The sequence below is a fragment of the Etheostoma spectabile genome, unplaced genomic scaffold, assembly GCF_008692095.1.
Source record: "Etheostoma spectabile isolate EspeVRDwgs_2016 unplaced genomic scaffold, UIUC_Espe_1.0 scaffold48, whole genome shotgun sequence".
NCBI classification, from domain to species: Eukaryota; Metazoa; Chordata; class Actinopteri; order Perciformes; family Percidae; genus Etheostoma; species Etheostoma spectabile.
The window spans coordinates 301117-313787 of NW_022605618.1; the positions used below are offsets into that span (position 1 = coordinate 301117).

General features: G+C 39.1%; 1 protein-coding gene across 3 annotated transcripts in view; it reads left to right on the forward strand.

The window, feature by feature from the left end:
- lrrk1 (leucine-rich repeat kinase 1) overlaps window positions 1–12671 on the forward strand; it is a 199978-nt gene that overhangs the window by 20356 nt on the left and 166951 nt on the right. The window contains exon 1 of one of the 3 annotated variants that reach the window (XM_032511832.1): window positions 6–146. The exons of the other annotated variants lie outside the window; for them this stretch is intronic. The gene's annotated coding sequence lies outside the window, so the exon portion shown is untranslated. Of the gene's footprint in view, window positions 1–5; window positions 147–12671 lie in introns of those variants that run through there. 3 annotated transcript variants of the gene reach the window in all.

Sequence of the window (12671 nt, forward strand, 5' to 3'; positions counted from 1 at the left end):
GTTAGTGAGGAGGCAGATCATCCAGGGGACACCGCTGGGTAGAAGCCACACAGCAGCTGAAGGCGAAACCATGAAAAGAAAGCGCTCAGCTTTAGATGCGATAGAGGCAGGAGAAAATGGAGGATTTGCTGCTTTGTTATGAGCAGGTTAGTAGGAGAGAGGAGCAGGCGGGCAGAGCTAAATCCTGATTGTAGCCTTGTTTATATGCTGCACATGTAAGACTGGCTGAGCCTTAAAGCTATTCTGCACTGAGCTCTGACTGCTATCAGTTTACTGATATCTGATCTGAGTCCTGATTCTGATGTCCTCTGTTATACTTTCACTCAAGCATGCATGGATGTATTACAGTGGGTTTTAATGGAGGATTTAAGTGGGACGTGGTCCAAATGTTGCTTCAAATGCTTTTCAAGATTTACAAGAAGTAGACAAAAATGTCGAAATGGGTTTTCAGACAAAGGGTGAATGCATGCATCAGCCATGGGAAGTATTAGAAAATGAATGTTGATTTTTAAACATTAAAGCATGTAGACGTGTTCAAATAGCAACACAACAAGTATAAACCTAAAAATGAGCATAATAGGTCCCCTTTAAAAGTTGAAAAAGCACAAAATGGATGAAAGACAGTAGAAACGCTTTATTTCTCTCTGTGAAAGATGGGTTAAATATTTTAAGGTTTAAATGAAGTTTTTAGCAGAAAGTATAGAAAAGTAAGACTCAATTCAGGGGCTGTATCCTTCAAATAAGGTGATCTATGGAGGCGTGGCCGCAGACTGCGAAGGCTGACCCGAGCGCCGGTCTGGTCTACAGAGTATTCCTCGTTTGCTTCACCAGCTGGTCCCACCCTTACCGTTTCTGTTGCCTAGAAACCTTGACAGCTGCAGTTGACAATCGGGAACACAGCTGACTTCTAGTAGAAACAGAGCCATAACTTTTATTATTTTTATTTTTGACCACATTTGAACGCATAACGTATGTGGATTGTTAGCAGAGCGTATGTGCTGCGGAATCTATCAATGCTGCCAATCAACTGGCTAAACGGGCTATGCACACACCGCGTAGGATTGTGTGAATCACGGGTGAGACGCTGAGCTTTTGCTTTGGGATTGTTGTTTCTTCAGTTTTTTTTTCACACTTTATGATCCATTTCTGTGTAAAAACTTTTTTACACTTGAAGAACGGATCTCCGCTGAACATATGCACCAATTTGTACTGTTCTTGTGTTTGGAGTCGCCAGCTTAATTGATTATAGTGAAAGTGTTGTGTTGGAACATAACGCGTGCAATGTAGCCAACCTTAGTTAAAATGAATTGAACTTTTATGGTGAGGAACAAGAAGCAAATTGCCTTTTATGTGGGAAAACAGCTTTGTCTGGAACATCTGTTTTTTTTTTGTTTGTTTTTTAAATACATAGCATAATGGTATTATTTTTGCCATGTGTGTATCAAACTTCACTAATTGGCTTATCTGAATAAGCTGTAATTAAAGGTTGCCTCGGGGATGGTAACTGCTTTGTGAGTCCAGGTTTAGAGACTTCATTTCACAGAGAATTAAAGTCCTAACTTTTCAACACTTACTATTAACTTCGAACCTTAAAGGGGTGATAGAATGGTTGTATAGAGTATATCACGCTGTTCTTTGAGGTCTCCTGATAGGGTATGTAACATTTGTTGGGCTAAAAATGTTGTTTTAGCTTTTCTTTGGCCCCACACCACCCTGCTAAATTGACCTGCTTGAAACGAGAGCTTTTCTGCCTTATATTGGTCTGCTCATGAATATTTAAATAAGCTGCGCGCTGATTGGTTGGTGTGCAACGAGCTTTGCTGCGGCACACACACACATGACTAAAACATCCAAGGTGGCGATGCATGGTTACCGTATTGTTGAGCCTGAATCAGAGGAAGGATTGACATCGAGGAGCAACCTGCCAGTAATTGGAAATGACTTCTTCAGACTGGTAAGTTTGTCATTTGCATTTACTTGCTTTTTCAACATTAGAGGTTTGTTGTCACACTAGTGTAATACTCCCACTCAGTGTTGTAGCCTAAGAATAACTTTGTATAGCCTTCTGTTTTAGTATTGTAAGCAAAAATAACTATTAATTTGCACATGGACAAAATTTTACAACTTGTACCCTCGCAATTTCAGTCAAGATGTCCAGTTGGCAGAAAAGTTAGTGGCCAGTTCATAGAGCTGCTCTCAACGAAGTTCGTCACCATTGTAACATTTGTTAACGGATACTCTTGCTGATAGTGATTGATTGTGATTATGAGTTACGTACATTCTTTACCACCCAGAAGTAATGTTATCTTACAACAGGACGTCCATTTAGCTGGACAGGAGCCTTTTCTGTTCAGTTTGTATGCTACGTCTAATGTTATCTTGGAAATACATATCATGCAGATTAGAACATCTGACTATGAGATTATTACCTTCTTAACATGTAGTAATCTAATGTAGTATCTTAACTTGCAGGTGTTCTTGTGGAAACTGTGCACACATGCCCAGGAGAGAGAAAATATGTTGCCAATAAATACCTCAGTTAAATAAAAACTAGAGATACATTAACTCAAGCTACTTATGTTTGCTCATTAAATATGAAATAACAAACAGGCTATTATGTTTGTTTTTTACAGGTCAGAAGAATAAGAATGACCAGATTCTGAGGAGATAACCTGTATGGCTCACCATCTGGCCTTCATCCGTGCCTCAATATTTTCTTTGCAAAATGCAATGAATATTTACAGAGTTGACCATGGCCATGTTGAGAATCAGATGGATGGAAAGGTGAAGCCAATTTGATACCACTGTTAGCAGTTCAAGTATCTAAAAAAATGTTATAACAATACGCATTGATTATTGATTCAGCATATTACAAAAAACACAGTATTATCAAGACAACAAAATTACTTTATTTTGTTTCAAAACAATCATCATTACTCTTAAATCTAAAAAATGTGATGGTCCACTACACCCTGTTCTCTTTGTAGGCAATGCAGACACAGGGCTTATAGGACTTTGTGAGCTGGTGCTGGGTTTTCTTGGTAGAAGTGTCCGTGCCGTGACCCTTCTGTGTGTGTCAGCGTGGAGGGAGTTTCTGGATGTTTAGGGCAGTATGTCGGGTTTTGGGTGCCTGTCGAGTGAGCACACAGGTCCGGGGCACAGGACTGCTTCAAGTAGGAAGGGGGTCGTGGATGATCTCCTCAAACACAGTCGCATCAGGTCTAAGACATAGCCTGTTGTGTGTGAAAAGTCATTTTAGCACCTATATCATTGCACATCAGATTTTGTTTGCAGTGTGTGAAAAGTTATTTTGAGTGCCGATAAGATGAATTTATTTTTTGTTTGTAATAAAAAAAATATTTAAACTTACAAAACTTTGTCTCTGTCTTCACTTCTTTGACGGTGTAACCTCCCCTGTTGGCCTTTGGGAACAGACGCTGTACATTAGTTTCCCCTTGGCTGTCTTCCGTTGTGGCTGCAAGAGACAATCAAACAAAAACATAAAATATTGTAACATAACTGTATTACCTTTTACACACCACAAGCAAAATACTCCAGTTGACTCATAGCAAAAGCAGTTGCTAAACCTCTAAGCTGTGCCAAGCAGGACTCTAACCGTGTGGTTACAAGTGTCTTACAGTGGGAGCAGCTTAAATCTGAAATGATTTACATTTTATGGCCGGCCATTAGGGCTTGATGTCTCTAGACCATGTTTGTGTCTCACTCCTTCACATGACAAACCAGTTCTGCAGACAATTTGTCCCCATTCACATTTGCCTTTTCTAAAGACTGTTTGTTGAATGACAAAGTTCATAGGGCGTGTACATACCTGCAAAAGGCATCGTCAACACACAATCTAGCACAGTCATACTGTTGTATACAAACACATTCCGCCTATTGTCCAAATTATTTTCCAGCCCCCCCCCCACAAAAGGAAAGCAATTGATTGAGACAGACAATCGTGATAATCCAGTGAAATAGTTCTATTCCTATTAAATAATTCACTAATGTGTTGGTAATGGCTCACATATTTGATAAAAAAGTCAATCACTCATCATGATAACATTAGATAACATGCTCTGCTAAATGCTACCCGTCACAATGCTACACAAACACTATAAGACGTTGGTTTGTAAGAATAATTAGAAAGGTTACCTTGTATGTATGTGCGGTGCTTGATGTCTTAGAGACAGTTGTGTCCCCGAGATGACACACTCGGAGCATCTGTTTGGCAAGCTGCATCTTTCGCGTCTTGTCCTTGTGACATAGCGTTGCTCTGAAATAAAAAAACTGCAAATCAAACATTGCAGTCTATATACACACTGTTTCACGAGATTATAGATATCATATGAAATGATAACGTTCAGTTCTTGTCGAAGCAAACGGGATAACAGAGCTAGCTAGCTAGCTGAGTAACGTTACAGCTTAGCGCTAGCTAGCAACCCCAAACGATCATGATTCTACTCAGCTGCAGTTAGCTTTCTTGCTGAAATACAATAAAATGAAACGACAAAGTGGACAACATGCATGGTGAATATAGATGGAGCTACATGACAACAAGGGTATTTATTCGAATGGAACAGTTAGGAAAATGAAACGAGCCCCTTTGCCATTACAGTTATCAACACTCATTCAGCCTATGCTAGCTACCGGATACCTTAGCATTGCCAATGTTACTGTTAATGACGAAATCCTATACAGCTTGTGGTTGGGATGACCAGACAGTCGGAACAGCAACAGCAGCTTAGCAAATCTGCTTTAAATTGTCCAAAGTTTGAAAACTGTCTTTGGTGAAACGTTCCCTGGGATCTCCTATAAACAGCAGCGAGCCGTAAGTGGTGCTTCCTTGGGAAGGCTATGAGAAGTGTCACCGTTCCTTGTACAGCTGGAACTCTGCATTACGACCCTGGTTCATTGTCTATCCTGGGAAATATTCCAAACTTTCTCTTAGTAAATCCCGTCCGAGTACACAAGCAGCGTTCTCAGTCGGAAATCTAAATGAGCTAACCATGCTCCATTAGGAGTGGTCTCAGGTCAGTGGGCGTGTGTAGATGTTGGGGCTGGACCGTTCTCCTTATACGGTAATGGGGTGACAAAGTAATGGTCGAGATCCTGACGTCATCTTTTGGCTTTGTTGAGATTCGCCCGTTTTCAGCTGCAGATTCAAAATGTGGGATTTTCAGAGGAAAGGCAGTCAATGGGATTTAAGCTTCTTTGTATGTCCTATTTACCCACAAACTGTCGGTATTCACATATGACAGGGTAAAACGGTTTTGCATTCTATCACCCCTTTAAGTTTTAAAGCTACAAGCGGATTTTTTTGCATCACCCTTTAGGGATGCACTTATATGAAATTTTGATATTACTGATATGATATGCTTAAAACAAGTTTTTATGATAATTATTTTGTACATACTGAAAAAAACAGTGTAAATAAAAACGCCCATGAAAATTCCTTTACTGCATTGTTTCTTGTTTCCTCTCAACAAGTAACTGGGCCACCATGAAAAACACAACTAACTTACATTTTTAGTTTTAGGCTACTTTTATAACTTATAGCAGGTGTATAAGATGAAGTTCAATGTTGTTATACTGCTATACTATGCTATGATATGTTATATTATTATAGTAAGGGTATTATGTTATGTTTAATACTTACTATTACATTACACATACTATACTTAGTACTACCGGTATTAATATGTTATATCCTCTCACCACATCATATGCTACATAACATTTCTGGCTCATTAATCATACCACACCATGTTGCCTTATCTTATAAATGTCACTTCAACTTATTGCCTCATTATTACTTACTTACTTGTCTTCAATTGCTTTTCTATAGTTCATGTACTTTACTCTTTTACTAGTTGCATACACTTATTTCCAGAAAAAACGTTGAATATAGGCTGAAAGATGTGGAAGGAGTTAAATTGCAAAAACAAACAAACTGAATAATAACAAAGGTTTTGTAGAAGAACATAGGTTGCTTCTTGCATTCACACCCCAAAAAGTAGGAAAGGTAGAAAACAGCTGAATGCAAGCATGAAAGACGTGTCAGGATGACCCCCTTTAATCTGATGGAGGACATCATCTGGACAGTTAAAAGTTAAAGTTGCTACTTATTGCATTAGATATACCCAATTTATATTTCCATTTCATTGACTATAAATAAAGTGCTTTATTTTCATTTATTTTTCACACTGTCATTTTTGAGAACTACTCTATACTGAGCAAAGAACAGATACATTTGGTCTACAGATAAATACATTCAAAAACTATTGTTGGAAAAAAATGACCATAAATAGGTAAATTATGAGCTTAGGGTTTGATTTCATGAAAATCTTCTGTTGGCCTTCAGGATCACTGTGTCACCAGGCATAGACATGAAGCTGTTGAAAGTTACGAATAGCATTTGTAATCTGACTTCTGACTTTATAACACAAGTCAACTCAAATACCTTAGGCCAGTGGTTCCCAAACTGGGGAGACCGGAGTTATAACGGGGGGCACAGGGAGGCTACATATAAATTAATAATACATTGTTCCCCCGCACTGCTAGAAAAGCATGGACAAGTTTAGGAAAGGACTGACAGTTAAATGTAAAGGAGACCGTGAAGTCACACCAACAACCCTACAGCTACCAAAACAAAGCTGGGAAAATATGTAGTGGTGACCACAAATCCATCTAAGGAGCCTGCTTCAAGTGCCGGTCTCCCAGTGGAATCGTCACTGTATCGTCTCATTGACTGTCCTTTCGCAGATTGTGGCGCATCCTGAATAAAAATATTTGGGAAATATTGGGAAGCAGGGCTGTAGTCAAGACCAACTTTGTCAAGTCCAAGACAAGTGCAAGAACAGGACTAGTCGAGTCCAAGATAAGACAGAGTCCCAAAAAGGTTTGAAAAAAGGCAGAGTCCAGGACAGAAAAAAGGTCTTACTGTAGGACTGTACCGAGACAATACTTTTGGGTTTCACTTTCCCTCCAATATTATTATCAACATAATAAAGACACCTGAACTCGGTCAAGACCAAAAGCCATATTTGGGAAGACCAGTGGCCGAGCCTGAGACAAGTCCGAGTCCAAATACTTGCGAGTCCGAGATAAGTCAGAGACTGTAGAAAAAGACTGGAGTTTCGAGTACTACAGCCCTGTCAGGAAGCACTGCCTTATGTGTATCTGCAGATACATTTTGTTAGGGTTAGACATTCAAAGTCTCAATATTAGAGTATCTGTGTAAGTCTTCTCATCCGTAGAATGGCACCACTGATTTGTTTCCAGTACATGTTCAGAATCATTCCGTTTTTGACCTGTAACAGAGGTTTGATGGCACAGTTGTGCTGCCAAAAGTTTAGTTTTAATGTAAATATTGTCTATTTGTTGTGTGCATGGTTGAGTGTGACCGCTGATTTAGTTCATAGTAATGTTGTTGCTACCAGTATGTCTAAGTATTGAATTCTGTCCACAGTGGATGTGAAGCTGCTTCGTCTTGCGGTCTAGCACTGACAGAGGGAAAATGAAACCGTTGGTCAATGTTTGGTGTCGAGATGATCAAGGTGGAAATTCCCTTGAACGCTTCACACTGATCAGGAGCACCCATGAACCCCTGCTTATATGTGGTGGTCATGTCATAAACTACTGTTTAATACTGATCACTTTCTCAAGTCTAGCAGAATGTTATGGTTTTTTTTCAAATAGAAATCCTTGTAAATCAGCATTTAGCAAAATTGTGGAGAGCTAAAAGTCTCTATTCAAACCACTGAATATATGATTCTATTAGGTGGTTTAGCAGCTCCAAAAGCTACTTACAGCTGCAGGAGGTAAAATAAAAATAAATAAAAAACAGAATTTGAAATAGAGTGCAACTTTCCCTCTCTCGTCTCTGGTCTACTCCTCTCAGAGGGCGAGCACGGCCATGCTTTATACCAGGGATCTTCAACAGGGGGTCCGCGACCCCTAGGGGGTTCGCGGAGGTACTGCATGGGGGTCGCAAAAGTTTTGGTTGATTAGACTGTTTTTTATAAGCCAAAGTCTTGGCTTAGCTAGATTTACACCTAAAAACAGAGCCAAGGAGGAGATGCAGAAATCTGCTTTTCTCTCAAACCACTTGAATTACAATATGCTGAAAGATTACCATGAAATCTTTTCACAAAAATGCCAAAAATAAACTGCCTTCCCCGTCTTTAAGGCTCTATAATCCCAGAAACTACATTCATTGCTGTTTTTTCTTTAAAGCTTATGTTTGTGGCATGTTTGCCTTTATTCAATAGATGACAGACAGGCAGGAAATATGGGGTGAGAGCGAGGAGGAACTCATGCAACAAAGAGCCCCAGCCAGACTCAAACCAGTTAAGTTGTAAAGTATGCGCCCTAAAGCACATTTTAATGGGGGTACCCCAGTGCTGTTGTTTTAAACTGAATCCTGCATACATTTATCCTCTTGCATCACATTCAACTCCATCATTTATATAATAAAAATGTAATAAAAGAGCTTGAGATAGCAGGAAGAGGTGCACAGATTTGTGGCTTATACATGAGCATAAATCTTTGTTTCACAATCTCTTAGCTTGTGGTAAGTCTACCTTGAATGCTTTAGACATTATGGCTAATAATTAAAATCATTATGGAGAAAATTAATGGAATTTAAACTTTGTGCATGTAGCAGAAGTCAGGAGTGTATGTTCCTTTGATCTCCAAACTAAAACCAGACTTAACCAGATGGACAAATGGAAGGTGAAATTCAGTAATGGAGAATATGTTGGCATCATCATCATTCCTCTCAATGTCTTCTTTTAGCTTTTCCAGACAGGTTGTGTAAGGCTGTGTTTAGGGAGTATTGATGGTGGATGGGGGGTGCATTTGTGTCTAATGGTTTCAGTCCCTCAGGCTTTCTCATATGGCCTCAGCAGCCCAGTCAGACTCTCTTTGTCTTAATTATTTATTGGAAAGCCACTGAGCTGCAGGAAGCAGGCACATTTGGCTGAAACACCGTTACAAGAGGAAAGCAAAGTGTTCGCTGTCTAAATGAATAACCAGTCGGACTGACAGGGAGGCCCAGATTTACCAGCATTGACTGCTGTTTGTGTGTTTGAGTTACAAACAAATGTTTCATCTTATTTACCAAGAAATTAATCTACAGTATGTACAGTGTGAAGTGCAAAAGCAAGAAAAAGAAAACTATGAAGTTAACTAGTAATTACCAACTGTCAGTTATAAATGAACAGGCTTGTTTTGTGCTACGACATTTACATCTTTTTCAGCTGGAAACCAGAAAGAAAACCACCTGCTGTGGTCTGACTACTGTTTGCATGGGCCTGATGTTGCCTGAGGAAGTGCCATAATCTGCCTGCAGTGTTTATAGTACACAAAATGTCAAAGTTTTAAATAAGGACGTGATCAATGAGGAAGACTTCCTGTCTAGTGCAAGCCATAAAATCCTTTTCAATCACATTGACCACTGAAAATACATTTTGAGTTTGGAAAGAGGAGATATCCTAGCTTTATAATGATATCAGTCTAGTTTTTGTACTCCAAAGTTTAAGCAAACTACGTCAAATTACATAATGAGCCATGATTTTGAGAAAAGTGTCAGTTTGCAGTAAATATCCCTTGGATCAGGGAGGCGCCAAAAACCATGGTAGCAGCTGTCGCCATGTTCCCGCTACACGTCCTGCAATGTACTACTATTTATTTAATTTTATTTATTTTTTGTGACTGTTACTGCCATTCTAATCCCAACCGGTCGTCAGCCACCGCCTACCAAGAGCCAGGGTCTGACCGAGGTTTCTGCCTAAAGGAAGTTTTTCCTCGCCACTGTCGCACTGTTGCTTGCTCTGGAGGAAACCACTAGAACTGTTGGGTCCTTGTAAATTCTGGAGTGTGGTCTAGACCTGCTCTATCTGTAAAGTGTCTTGAGATAACGCTTGTTATGAATTGATACTATAAATAAAATTGAATTGAATGTATAGGTGTTATTCAAATAAATCGTGAAAAAGTAAACTAACTTATCTAGTCAAGTACATGGCCATGACTGGTATTGTTATTTGAAGAACTCTCATTTAAAATTAAACAAAACCCTTAAATGACCGAAAATTGAGATGTTGACATGTAAACAGAAGTTGAGTTATCTAAAAATGAGCTGTTTTTAGACCCAACTGATTTTCTTTTTTAAAGATTTATTTGGCTTTTATTGCCTATTTTAACAGGACAGATTAAGTCAGAAAAGTGGGAGAGATGTGGGGATGACATGCAACAAAGGGCTGTGGGTGGGAACCAAACCCACGGCCGCTGCAACAAGGACTGAACCTCTGTACATGGGGCACATACTAAACCAGGTGAGCTATCTAGGCGCCCCAACATCCGACTGATTATGATAGAGCATGTAATAGAAATAAAATAATTGTCTCCGTAATAACTTTCAAAAGTTGTAAAGTGACTTCTGTGCAGTCTAGTAGACCTCATGGATCTAATACTAAAACTGGGCTAAGTACTTCATTGTTTTATCAGTACCTTAAACATTATGCCCCCCTCCATGTGCAATTTTTAGTCTGATCGCCCTGTTAGGGTGGTGTCAGAGAAAAGCTAATTGTTGTAAGCTTCTGATGTGATTTAAGAATATCTCAAATGCTGTCAATGTAAGTCACCATACAATACTGTCCTTAACAGTATTGTTGGTTATAGGGCTGCACAATTAATTGAATTTTAATCACAATCACAATTTTGTCTTCCCACGATCAAATTTGAGCGATCGAGTGATATTTTAAACGCGTCATTTCATAGAGCGCTCCGGGTTTTTTTGTAAAGCAATCTACCGCTCCGTAAACCACTGTCTGATCATGAGCCAGTCAGTTCCGAAGCAATGTTGTTTCGATATGGTTTCATTTTGCGTTACATGACCCATTTCTTCTGTAAAGCCGTGCCTGTGTTTGGATCTCTCTACTCTCCTCTTAATTTCCGCGCAGTCCCCCCCCCATTAACTCACACACGACTCCGCAGCAACATGGAGAGACACAACAGCCGCCAGTCCACATTTGTCCAGTTTTAATTGTTATTAACACAGCTGTATATTGTTAAGCATGAGAGGCAAACCTGTATTTTTACCAGTGTTTTCAGTGGTAACTCTGCTATAGCGGCCGCAACGGCAAAAAACACAGAAGAAATTATTGAATCCAACTTACTTCAGTTTGTAGACTCACACACTATTACTCTACAATGTAGAGTAATAGTGTGTGAGGCGGAGCCTGCTGAACCTGCAAGAGATGCGCCAGAATAGTTCTTATCTTAAAGAGCTCATAGTTCATAAAAATGCAGCGCAGTGACGATACAGACATTTCATGCACATGACATGTGTACTCTGTTGACCCGCCATTCGACCCGTGCTGGACCCATTCATAATGAGTCAGCCGTCACTCTGTGAGTAGCATATATGTCCATTGCACTCCCTCTCTCTCCCTAACTCTATTAATAAGTTATTGTTGAAAACGAGTGAAGGAACGTTCTCAGAGATACATAAAAAAACAAAACATTGATAGTCTATTTATTTCATATAGCTCATTTTTATTTACATGTGTTGCAGCTGTGTGTAGCCTACAGTATATACAACATACAAGTTAAGACAGAAAAATGTAGCATAATATAGATGTGAAAGCAGTTATAAATAGCCTATTTGACTAAAAAAATTGTTTTGGTTAAAATCAACAAATAATCGTAATAATTAATCATGATCTCAATATTGATCAAAATAATCGTGATTATCATTTTGGCCACAATCGTGAAGCCCTAGTTGGTTATAATGAAGGTATCAGAATAGGTTCTGCAACACATTGGTTGTCAATGGAAAAAAGTGGTCCTATCTCACTGTGAGATGTTCACCGGTGGTTGATTTAGAGCTCTGGAAAATAAGAAGGGCTGCATCAACACTGACAGAATAAGAAATGTACAACCAAATTTTCACCAGATGACTGCCTCTACAAACCAACCAGTCAATCGGAATACAGCATTTAAATGACAGACTATGTTAGCTGATGTTCTGTTATTAGCACTCATAGATAATATATGTCCACTAGCAACGTTCAACAAAGGCTAACATGTATGAGTACTTTCCCATGTTATAACGTAATAACTGTCCAGGTCACAATTTGATGGAAAAATAGACATTGGAAAACTTAAAAAACTTAATGACACAGACAAACCAGTTAATTTAAAGCATTTATTGTTAGAATGCCAATCTTTAATATAGAAAATAATTCAACATCTGTCTTTGTCTCCCTGCTGGTCGTTGGCTTTGGCATCCTTGGTGACCGCCTCCGTTAGTCCCTGTTAGAAGAACGTTAACACAACAAAAAGATGTTTGCGTTATGAATGCTGTAACATTACGTTATTACATCGGAAAGTACTCATACATGTTAGCCTTTGTTGAACGTTGCTAGTGAAGTTAACACGGTGCAGTGTTACCTCCCGTCTACAGATACAACCAGTGATAAACACACCAACTTTCTAAATCTCTGCTAATGTTACGCATATACAGTAACGGCATATAAAAAGAGATGAACATGCCACCGTACATTAAACTTTACAAAGACAGAAACCTAGCTAGCTAACAGCCAAATGTTAATTGACATAACACACATAACACAGCACACACTAAAGATACTTACATTTAAATTATC